This window comes from Lepidochelys kempii, chromosome 2 (assembly GCF_965140265.1).
Source record: "Lepidochelys kempii isolate rLepKem1 chromosome 2, rLepKem1.hap2, whole genome shotgun sequence".
Lineage (NCBI taxonomy): Eukaryota > Metazoa > Chordata > Testudines > Cheloniidae > Lepidochelys > Lepidochelys kempii.
The window spans coordinates 43,414,888-43,425,768 of NC_133257.1; positions in this window are offsets into that span (position 1 = coordinate 43,414,888).

Sequence of the window (10,881 nt, forward strand, 5' to 3'; positions counted from 1 at the left end):
ATGATTATCTGATTTGTATGTATCATTTTTGTATCTAAAGTTTTTTAACATACAGATATGTAGTCAGTATTTATATAGTTACACCTGAGTAATGCCCACTAGACAAGATGCTTTCAGTCTAGATAACTGGTTGGGAAGGGCCTATTCAGGGCAATAAGCCATTAGGGAAAACAATAAGCCTTAGGAGAAGCTTATCTCCCACCTGGTGAGCCTTCCTAAATACTCCTGAGGGCCAGTAATGGTTGCTATGACTCTAAAAGGACATGTGACCAGGCCACATGATTATGGACTCCGTCTTGGGCTGTCAGTATTTTTCCACAAACCAGTATGGGAACCAAGTTTTGAAACAAATTGTTCCCACCATATGCAAAAGCTATATAAGGCAAGGAGTGACATCGTCTGTTCTTCACTACCCACACAAGAGGATTCCTGGAAACACCTGAAGAACAAAGACTGAACTAGGGGAAGTGCTGGACTGAGTCTAAAGGGATTTCTAGCCTGTATATGAAGACCTGAGAAACCCAAGCTGTAAAGCTTATGCCTTAAGAATCTACAAATCTGCTTGTACTATCAGTTAGGGTGAGAATCTGCTAATTCATATCTGATCTAGCTAGTGTATTGAACTTACTTTGCATTTTGTTTATTTACTAGGTAATCTGCTTTGATCTGTTTGCTATCCGTTATCACTTAAAATCTGTCTTTTGCAGTTAATAAACTTGGTTTTGTTTTAATCTAAAACCAGGGAGTTGGAGTGAAGTGTGTGGAAAATCATAGCTCAAGGGGCAAAGGCTGTTGCATATTCCTCTCTACGTGGGGTGTGTGTGTATATGTGAACTCTGAGCTTACTCTGTACAGTGCAAGATGATATAATTCTTGGTTTATACTCCGGGGCTGCCTGGGGAGCTGAGAGAGGCTACAGCCAAGGCATATCTATTGTTGGTTCATGCAGTGGCTAGGCAGAGAGCTTGCATGTAACTGCAGCTGGTGTGTCCCTATCTTGTGTGTACGCTGGCGGAACTGTAAGACCGGGAGCATGTCTGCAGCTTGTCACAGCAGCACAGGGTGAGAGGGAGCCCATGCTGGTGGGTCAAAGGGCTCAATGGTACCCCAGTTCCAGGTGGCACCCCAGAGGGAACCCGTCACATGTGGATCTTTGAAATGTATGTATATTCCATGGGCCACACAGTCTGAAGTGGCCCACAACTGGGAGTACCCAACCCAGGGTAGACTGCCAGAAAACAGGGCAAACACCCTAAGCTAGTGGTGAAATCTGATTGTGGAACACACCAAGCCAGCAACAAATGCGAACTTCTGGATCACTATACCAGTTCTACCATGGAGACAAGGTCCCCCTAGACCCTCAAGTCCATTCCACCACCCAGAGAAGCTGGACTTGACGATAAAAGGTCACCTATGCCAAAAATCACATCAGGTTGCTTCCAGTCCCAAGGGACCAGTCACCCACCCCAGATCAACTGGCACTTCAGATCTCACACCAAAGACCATGCCAGCAGCCAATTCCCCAGCAAGCCAACTATAGATTCATCAGCTAAGAAGAAGAAATGAGAACCAGTGAGGCCAAAGCAGGCAAAATATCACAACAGGTGAGTCAGTCTGTAATTCCAAATGGTGGCAGTGATGCAATAAACTGCTGGTTTCCCAAAAGTCTTTTCAGGGTACCCAGATTGTCTCTAGGGATCTCCACTTTGCATCTGGTACCTGCCCTGTAAGAATCCAAACAGTCCAGAGATAAAGGATCTTTTCATGAAACAAATGTATAGCTGCTTCTTATAGAAACCAAGCTGAAACTGTCATTACCCCACATGTCCTTTTCCTTTGAGGATGAGTGAGGAATGGACTTAAAGTCTTTAACCTCAAGTCATTTCACACAATAGCCGCTTGCTTTGAAATTAGCACTCTTCTTCATTTGCCTTTGATGGGTTACTTAGTTACAGGGCTATACACAATGTAAATGTTTGCTGTTGCACTATAACAGGCAGAGTTAAGTGAAAACAATACAAGTAACATTCCACTAATCTTCATGAAGTTTAAACATCTGAATAAACTCTTAACACTCACTTTGGTCTATTCAACTACACAAGTAAATTGATCTGTAGCCCTCACCTGACCTGGTCTGCCAGCATCACACCATGCATGCAAGATCAAACTTTTAAATATTAGTATCCATTGTGGCTGCAACTGCATACCTCACACTCCCTGGCCATGTTAGATGAAAATGTAAAAGGCAGGATGGTTGCAATTGTCCTTCAATTTCTTTGCCACATGGCTATGACTCCAATTAGTGGGGAAGGAGTGTGGGTTGTGGAATCTGTGTGGGCAACAAATCTTGGGGAGGAGAAGAAACACTGGAATTGTAGGGTAGGTAACCATTCTCTCCAATTGTCCACTCAGCTTCTATGCTTGGTGACTGACAAGCAGTTCTGTCAAGTGGAGGAGGGAGAAGAGTCCTTACTTGAACAGTGACTGTAGGACAGCTCAACCAAAGTTAGCATCTGATCTGGGAGCCTGGATCAGAGTTTAATGTGAGAAGAATATGTTGCTCAAACTCCAGGTAGCTGTTCTATACGTCTCAGAAATTAGAATGTTGGCCAGGGAAACTGCCACGTCATGTCAGTTTGCTCCCTGTGAGCAAGTCTTGAAGCAGTTTGAGATCCACTTTGATAATCTCTGAATGGAAATAAGATACCTTCTAACTTTCTGTGAAAGCCATATATAGCCAGGGGGGTGTTCTAAATTGTTTTGTTCTGTCCAGATAAAAGGATAAAGCTCACAATATAGTCAAAGCATGTAGTTTTACTTCTGCTGTAGTAGAGTGGGGTTTTGGAAGAAGAACAGAAGGTATATGGATTGATTAAGGTGAAAGACCAAGACCATCCCAGGTCAAAATTTGGAGGAAGTCTTCGGGTACCTTTATGAAATATAAATACAAGGTCCTGTATTTCATGGACTTTTATAGTCAAGGTGATGGCTACCAAGAATGCCACCTTCATGGAGGAATGTTATAGAGAGAGTAGGTTGCCGCTGGTCCCAAAGGAGGTTCCATCAAGCCAGTTAAACAAGATTGAGGTCCCAGGAAGGGGGATGCTCCTTGACTGGTGGAAAAAATGAGAGAGGCCTTACAGAAATTAATACTATCGTGTGAGCAAATATGGTGTGATCTCACTCCCTTCCTTGCCTTAGAATCACAAAAATCTATCATTTTGTGATCACTGTCACCCAAATTGCTTTCTACCTTCACATTCCTGAATGATTCTGACCAACAAGGAGGAATTAAGTCTAAAATAGCTGTTGCTGGGATATATATAATCAATATATATATTTATTCACATAATATGTTATAGGTCATTGAGGCCTGGTATGAATGATGCATGCTTGACATGAATATGTGCATTGCAAGTTGACAACCGAAGCAAGAAGCAAAGAATATCAGGGTTAGAAGGGACCTCTGGAGGTCATCTAGTTCTACCCCCTGCTCAAAGCAAGACCAATTCCCAATTTTTGCCGCAGATCCCTAAATGGCCCCCTCAAGGATTGAACTCACAACTCTGGGTTTAGTAGGCCAATGCTCAAACCACTGAGCTACCCCTCCCACTGAAGAACTGATGGTCAAGAAGTATTAGAAATGTTTGTGTAGGAGTATGACTTCAGCTCAGGGTGCAGAAGTCAGAGCTCTTAATGATCTGCTTAAATAGAAAAATAATGTTGCAGACTGTCTTTGTCTCTATGGATTCAGACTTTGTGGTACGACTGTTTTACTAGATTGGGATTTGGAAAAAGAATCATTGGGAAACAGCTGAGAGGAAAAATTAGTCCAAAGGAGCATTGGAAATCTATCTATGGTTGAAAAAACACACAGGAAAATTAAGACTAAGACGTATTAAAGGTCATCAAAAGCGAGAAGGGAATGAAAAATATTGGCATGATAAAGCAGATGCTTTAGCTAAATTAGCAGCAAAGGAACCTTTAAGAGTTATGGTAGTTACAAGAGCTCAAGCCATAAAACAGGAGGTTAAACCTGAGGAAAGATGGGGAAACTGGAATATACAAGGTGGCTATGCAGTGAATAAGAAAACAGGAGAGGTAAAGTGAGTACCTGACAAACTTCAAAGAGAAGAGATTATTAACCTGTGTCACCCTATGGCCCATCAAGGAATAGAGAATACTCTCTTTAAGGTAAAACAAATTGGAATATGGCCTAAGGTGCCAGAGGATGTAGAAAACTTTGTTAAAAACTGCATAAGGTGTGCAGCAGATGGGAATAGACCACCAAATTCAGGACCTTTGTTGCACCAAAGAATTGTGGGGCCATGGAGTAAAATACAGGTTGATTATATTGATAGATTGCCTAAGACCCAAAGGGGAATCAGTATTTATTAGTGATAGTAGATTCCTTTTTTGATGGGTGGAGGCAATTCCCACGAGAAATCATACTGCAGAGACCACTGCCAAAAAGTTGTGGAAAGTAGTGTTTAGTACAGGGGTGGCCAACCTGAGCCTGAGAAGGAGCCAGAATTTACCAATGTACATTGCCAAGGAGCCACAGTAATAAGTCAGCAGCCCCCAATGAGCTCCCCCGGCTCCCAGTGCCTCCTGCCCACTGGCAGCCAATGAGCACCTCCCCACACCTCCCAACGAGCTGTTTTGTGGCATGCAGCAGGCTCAGAGGGAGAGTGGGAGGAGCAAAGGCAAAGCAGGCTCAGGGGAGGGGGCAGGAAGGGGTGGAGTGGGGGCAGGGCCAGTGGCAGAGCCAGGGGTTGAGCAGTGAGCGCCCCCACAGCACATTGGAAAGTTGGTACTTGTAGCTCCAGCCCCAGAGTCGGTGCCTAGACAAGGAGCCGCATGTTAACTTCTGAAGAGCCACATGTGGCTCCAGAGTCACAGGTTGGCCACCCCTGATTTAGTAGATATGGAACTCCAAAAGTAATTCATTCAGATAATGGGCCACGTTTTGTTGGAGGGGTAGTTAAAAGTTTATTAATTGCTTTTGGAATAAAGCAACAACATACCCCTTATCCTCAAGCGTCAGGGACAGTAGAAAGGATGAATCAAACTATTAAACAAGCTCTACCCATAGTGGTGCAAGAAACTGGCAAAAATTGGGATGATAAATTGCCAATGGTGTTGGCGGCAAATCTGAAGTAATGATCAATTGGGTACTGGCTACCAGCCTTATCAAATTCTCTTTGGAAGGTGTGACGTTCCCCTGGTGTTATCTGGACCAGTGATCTGCTAGGGCGCTCCAATTACTGGCTCTGGGAGCCAGCCTTATGCTGCTGTGAGAACCCCCACTCCCAGGACGTTCAAGCCTCTGGCATGTAAGCTGCTCCCAACTACGTGAGTGAGCACTTTTGGCCAACCGCTGCTTGGATTGTGCAACCGAATTGTACTAGTCAATATCTCCAGTCCCAGACACAACCCTAGGAACCTCCATCTTGCAGTATCCAGTTATGCACACTGCAAGCTTACATGAGTTTGCCAACTTAAATAAATTGATATTTACCAGGCTTGTTATCCCAAGGGGAGTCTCTGACATGCTTCAAACCAAACGCACTGCTTCAGGTAGAATAAACAAATTTATTAACTATAAAAGAGATTTTAAGTGATTATAAGTTAAAGCACAACAAGTCAGATCCGGTCAAATGAAATAAAAGCAAAAAGCATTCTAAGCTGATCTTAACACTTTCAATGCCCTTACAAACTTAGATGCTTCTCACCATAGGCTGATTGGTTGCCCTTCAGCCAGGCTCTCCCCTTTGATCAGCACTTCAGTCGCTTGGTGGTGGTGTCTCTAGCTGGAGATGGAAGAGAGAGCATGGTAAACGTCTCTTCCTTTTATCACGTCCTTTCTTCCCTCTTGGCTTGCCACCCAACCCCTTCAGAGTCAGGTAAGCATTACCTCATCGTAGTCCCTGACTGACCAAGGGAGTCCAACAGATCCTTTGTTGCTGCCTAGGCCAGTGACCTTTGTTCCTGTGAGGCTGGGCTGGGTTTGTCCCATACATGCCCTGATGGTGTGTGAATTGCCTCTTTGCTCTGGAGAGTTTCCTGGGCTTGTTTGAAGCCATGAGGACACATTTTCAGCCTCATAACTATATATATGAAATTACAACCTATAACATTACTATAACCACAACAATGCTCAGTGCATCATGAGCCTTCCGAAGACACCCGACATGACAAGCTTTGCATTGGATACCACACAATCACATGATATGGATGAACATGGGGGTTCAGGGGGTTCTCCTGAAGTACAGAGCATCACAGAAGGCCTATGAGATTGTGGAGCCCTTTATTGTACCCAGAAGAAGAAGAGGTATCAGTTACCCAGTGAGTAAGGGAGTTACCGATAGAACTTAAGAAAATGGAGTTTAAACTGACTGATGCCACTGAAAAAGGAAGAGACTGTGGATTCTTGTGTGGCTCAGGACAGTAAGTTATGGAAAATTGGAGATAGAGTAATGTATTTGAAATTAACATTGAGAAAATCATGTCCTGGAGTCTAAATGGGTTGGATCATTTTCCATCATGAATAAAATTTCATCTACTGCAGTGCAGAATAACAAGGGAGAAAAGGGAAAGTATGTCCACACATCACAATTAGTTATGGCCTAAAGATTAAATGATGTTCCTTTCTTTTGCTTTTAGTTTATCTTAGAGAGAAAGGAATGCCCAATTGCACTGGAGATTATCCTGTACGGACCTTGGATGTGGAGTGTGGATATGGTGCTACAATTTTTGTAATTGGCTTATTTCTTATGCTTGCTTTGCATTTTGTGCTTAGTAGAAGAATTGTGTTGTGTGTGTTATATTTTAGGAAGAAAAAAAAATACCGGAACTTGAGTGAAAATAGAAGAGGTTAGTCTAAGTATTTTGAATAATACGGCCGGAAGCATCGGGCATTATTCCTATGGAATAATGGCCATGGCTTCAATATTGAGGATCCTCATAATTCAAAAAGGGTGGAAATATGTTTTTGGGTTTTATGTTTTTTGAATATTTGGGGAAATTTAGGGGTACATGGATATACATATGGGAGCACCTCTAGGATGGAGGTATGGATCAAAGGGAATAATACATTCAACTATTTGTGGGACATAATGGGAAAAACAGGACCAAACAAAACAAGATGTAAAGAAAACCAAAACCTTTTGAGGTAAAATTTGAAATAAGGTGGGAAGATGGCAAAAATGTGACATGGGAATATCTAAAGCCAAAAGATTTGGAAGAGCAATGGAGAAATTGTACATACTAAGGCAGGGGAACGGTCACCTAATGTTTAGATTTAGTTACGATGAGAAAAATCTGAATAGGAGTACTCTGAACTGTACTTTTTGGAGTTTGGGATTTGATGTAGTCACCCTAGATGTGACTAAAGAACAAGAATTGGATAATACTCATGGGGGATGGAATGAGTCAATGCCCTTAAATTATGGGAATATGGTGTAATGGCAAATCCTTTCATAATGAGAAGATTGAGTTGCTTTAGGAAAATGAATGGGGAATATATTTTCAGGGTATGGGTTTTTGTGTGTTTATTAATCAGACACCAGTAAACAAGATTGCACCAAGAATCATGGCAGATGACCATCCATATAGGAGGGGAGATGTCAAAGCCCCAACTATTGTGGATCAAACAAACAATCTGGTTGGAAGGAGAAAAAGTAAACATAAGTGCAGAACATCCAGAGCGTATGCCATATGCCTTGCCTCTCTTACAAGCGTGGCAACAACAATGGGAAGACAGGACTATAGGAAATAAGAGACGTATAGGAATATATCATAGGTAGTATTGGTTCTGGAGCTTTAAACTCATTTAATATTAAGACATTACAAGGGAAAACGTCAGCTTTGGGTAAGGTTTCAGGGGCTATACTGACACATGTGACACGATTTTGGTGCATTATTGGAACAAAGAATAAGAAGTGTGGAACTCTAACTGAAACAAGCCCAAGCCTTGAAAACTTCTCTAAATGTCAGTCAATCTCAGACACACCAGATAGATTTAAAACGAAACTGTACTAGCAATACGATGCATACAGATGCAAACTTATGGCATACAATACATAGAGAGAATGGTTAATCTGTTAAGCAATGGGCAATGGCCTTTTGAATGGTTCAAAGATCCTCATGTGGAATCAATGAATTGCAGGATGGAAGAAATATGTGGAGTTTAATTGGAATCAAGCCACCCTGAGGGAAGAGTGGAAAGGCAGAATGTTGTTACCTAACACAGGGAAGCAAAGAAAAGCAGCAATGGCCTGGGTGTTGCCAAAAATTATTAATGGAGAAGGATGGCAAATAGAATTGGCAATTTCTCATTAGAATATTTTTAAAGGATGGTCTCCCAATGTCACAGCTCTTCTAAATTTAAGGCTACATCCTATTGTCATATTATTTGCATTAATGATTTTGTTAACCTTTATTATACTATGTTTATACTGCCAAATAAGAAAGCAACAAGTTTTGGAGTAAGTGATATATAAAATGAAATTGCTTGTAAAATTATAAAGTGATACAATAATTAATGGCATTAATCATATATCAAGAGGGGGAAATGTTGGAAGATATATATTGAGATTCATATATTCACGTAATATGTTGTAGGTCACTGAGGCCTGGTATGAATGACACGTGCTTGACATGAATATGTGCATTACAAATTGGCAACCGAAGCAAGAACTATTTGTGTAAAAACAATCTTATTTTCTGAAAAATATACGGAAAAATCAGCGGAAAAGGACACCACACCAGTTGGACCGATATACAATTGTATAAGAATTGGAGGAAATGGCATGCCTTGGATCATGGCAGCCTGCCCAGGATTGTCTCTTTGGAATTGTGTGGGTAGAAGGCCTAGTAAAATCAGGCAAAGAACCAATGACACAACAGAATGAACTATAAATGGTTGCCTATGATTTCTGCAAATCTGAGTTGTTTATTGATCCAGAGTCCCATGTGGATATAGATGTGGTTTTCGCCGTCTCCCCGCATCTTATGATTGGAAGGAATCTCGACTGGCCATCTGGACCATTCTGACCTTTGGACTCTGGTATAGTATGTTTGGGGTGTGAATGTGGAGTGAGTAAGTTTTCTTTCTTAATCACTAAAGAGTATTTAGAGTATTATATACCAACACAGTGTCTGGTATCTGTCTGCTCCCCATCCTGTAGGGAGACCTCTATTGCAGGTCTAACACTGTCCCCATGTTTTTTTAGTCACAGTCACACTGTGACTAGGTCTACATTCTTTAGCAGCAGTCAGTCTGCTTATCTTCAGAATGGAGACTAGCTTAGGGTTGAATTTATATGTACCTACTCGCTACAAAAGTTTTAGTTAAGAGATAACATCCCTCAATGCAGGAAAGTGTAAAGACTTAACTGAAGAGACTGAACACGTTAAGTTATTGTACTGAGCAGGAGTTCTTATGTCTTCCATAAGTTTCTGAGAGCTACTGGCTGACCATGAGATCAAATTCCTGGGAACAACAGGAGCCCTCTAGACCATCTCATTCAACAGTTCAGAGTCCTGTGGCCAAAGGAAGACATTAGGGCTACCAGCTGTGCATTTAAGTAGCATTCTATAGGTATAATATTCTTTTATTTTTAAGTCTGCCTTTCAAATCCTACTGAGAAACTTAGTTTTATCTATTAGAAAGGTAATAGGCACCTTAGTATCTAATTTATTTTCAGTCAAGCAGGAACTGGAGTATGCTTCAGATAGTGAGGCAGAACAAGGACTAGAGAATCTGGGAGACAAAGTCCTGAAGGCAAGAGGCTGCAATACTGCCAAAATTGATTGGTGCTTTTGCTTGACACTCAGATTTGTCAAAAGTGTCTTAAACCGATGTACCAGAATGCTATATTTTGCTTTAAATCACAGTCAATCAGCAAACTGAGTAAGTCAGGGCCTTGGTCTTAAATAAGGATGTGTATATGTATACAGACATACTTTAAGATTACAATAGACTTGATTCCCATCACAGCTAAAACAAGCTCATTTTGTTATGCTGCTTGAAAAAAGTCATTCATGTCCTTGGATGTTCTAAGATATTCAGTAATATGATTTTAAGATGAGACTTATTTCCTGCAAAGTTTTAAAGGGAAAATTTTTGATGAACTAATTATTAAGACATAGTATTGTTAAGAATTGGGCTTCAAGGATCCAATCAACTCCAATTTACTACAATTTTTAGTATATATCATACTATCAACTTTTTCTGACAATTTCCCATCAAATGTTTCCAACAACTGTAAAAATCCCAAATAAAAATGAAGTCATTTCCAAATTTCACATAACCATGCAGTAAATGGATACAAACCACAATCTGAGTTGAAAACCCTAATTGTACTAGCAGCACCATATAAACATAACAATAGCAAGAATCTACTATATTAATGCTTACTTGTACATTTAACACATGTACAAGATGGGTAAGTATATTAGTTGATGCAAAATTTTATGGTTAAGTATTTGAGTTTGTTTAGTGATTCCCTTCCAGTTTTATTTATCCCTGAAAAAAAAAAAGAGTGTTTAGCCAGAAAATTAGATTTTTTTCCTCCCACCTCATCATTTGACATGAAACATCTTTTATTTTGCTGGTCTACTTTGTACCAATATGTTTCTCAACAGCTAGTCATGGTCACTGTGATACATGGATCCAGCTTTAATAGGTTGGATATTGCTGAAGTGCTTTGTGATTATTATTCTGCACCAAAAGACAGAAATATCTGAAGACCTTTACACAATCTTTTAGCTAACTTGAAAGTTATTGTGTAAGCAAAAAATACAAAAACAATTTTATTACTGTAACAGAACAAGCAGGTTATTTTACCATAAACTAAGAAACTTCTTTCCTTATGA